The sequence below is a fragment of the Apium graveolens genome, chromosome 3 (genome assembly GCF_009905375.1).
Source record: "Apium graveolens cultivar Ventura chromosome 3, ASM990537v1, whole genome shotgun sequence".
Taxonomy (NCBI): Eukaryota; Viridiplantae; Streptophyta; class Magnoliopsida; order Apiales; family Apiaceae; genus Apium; species Apium graveolens.
In genome coordinates, this window is record NC_133649.1 from 172,377,881 (window position 1) to 172,379,301 (window position 1,421).

The 1,421-nt window shown below is 40.3% G+C and overlaps 1 non-coding gene across 1 annotated transcript; it reads right to left on the bottom strand.

Annotated features, from left to right (window-relative positions):
• Window positions 1-828: 828 nt before the first annotated feature.
• Window positions 829-935, bottom strand: LOC141715467 (small nucleolar RNA R71). The gene has a single exon (XR_012572229.1). It is a non-coding gene; the product is annotated as a small nucleolar RNA R71 (small nucleolar RNA).
• Between the last annotated feature and the right edge of the window lie 486 nt (window positions 936-1,421).

A 1,421-nucleotide genomic window follows, 5' to 3' on the forward strand; every position in this document is an offset into this window, starting at 1 on the left:
TTAGCATTGAATAATATCCATATCATTTTTGTATAAGTGCATATATCAAAAAGTTAACCTAAACCAGTCTCTGTGGGAATGAATCTGAATTATATCTTATACTACTTACGAACGCGTATACTTGTATGAATTTTAGTGCGTGTTTAGCGACTAACAAGTTAATTGGCGCCGCTGCCGGGGACACGATGTTAACTTTTAGTTTATGTGTTTGTCATCAGTGATCGTTAAAGTTCATTGACTTGGATATTGTTACTTACCTACTCTTTTCCTTGTCGTGTTTCAAGTACTCTAGCGAGCGAGTATACATACGTGTTCGCGGGCTCGTAAGAGAAATCTGGATCAAGCCGAGGAAAAAGCTGTAGTGATTCGAAGGGAAATTTTTAAGGATGAAGAGAAAGTAGAAGAAGAAGAGAAAGTCGAGGAACCAGCTCTAGTAGTGATGGGAGATAAAGCAAAAAATCCTAAAACTCTGATGAACTATTCTCAGCCTAAGATCGATGATATTCAGTTGAGCATCATCAGACCAGCCATCTCGGCTAACACTTTTGAGATCAAGTCGAGTACGATTCAGATGATACAGAACTCAATTCAGTTTGGGGGTTCTCCTACCGAATACCCCAACATGCACATCAGGGATTTCATCGAGATCAGCGACACTTTCAAGTTCAATGGGGTGACTGAAGATGCTATCAAGCTATGACTATTCCCATTCTCTCTGAGGGATAAAGCAAAATGCTGGTTAGATTCTCTATCACCAGGGTCTATCACCAAATGAGAGGATCTTTCTCAAAAGTTTCTCACTAAATATTTCCTATGGCGAAGACTGCTGCAATCAGGAATGCTCTTATTCAGTTTGCTCAGCAAACTGGGGAATCTCTGTGTGAGGCTTGGGATCGATATAAGGAGATGCTAAGGAAGTTCCCACACCATAGCATGCCTGATTGGATGATTATAAATTGTTTCTACAATGGTTTGGGCGCTCAGTCTAGACCTATGCTCGATGCAGCGTCTGGTGGAGCCTTATGAGCCAAAAGCTATAATGAAGCTTATGAGTTGATTGAGCTCATGAAAACTAATGAATACCAGAATCCTACGCAAAGAATGTTGCAAGGCAAGGTAGCAGAAATTCTGGAAGTGGATACAACTATGGCTATAGCTGCTCAACTTCAAGCTTTGACGATGAAAGTGGACTCTTTGGAAAATTATGGAGTTAATCAAATCACTAGTGTTTGTGAGCTTTGTGCGGGGCGCATGAAACTGAGCAGTGCACTATTTCTAGTGAATCAGCTCAATTTGTGAGCAACTTTCAAAGATCACAGTAACAAGCTCCAGCCACTTATCATCCAAATAACCGCAATCATCCTAACTTCAACTGGAGTAATAATCAGAAAGCGATGTAATAATCTTATCAACCATACACA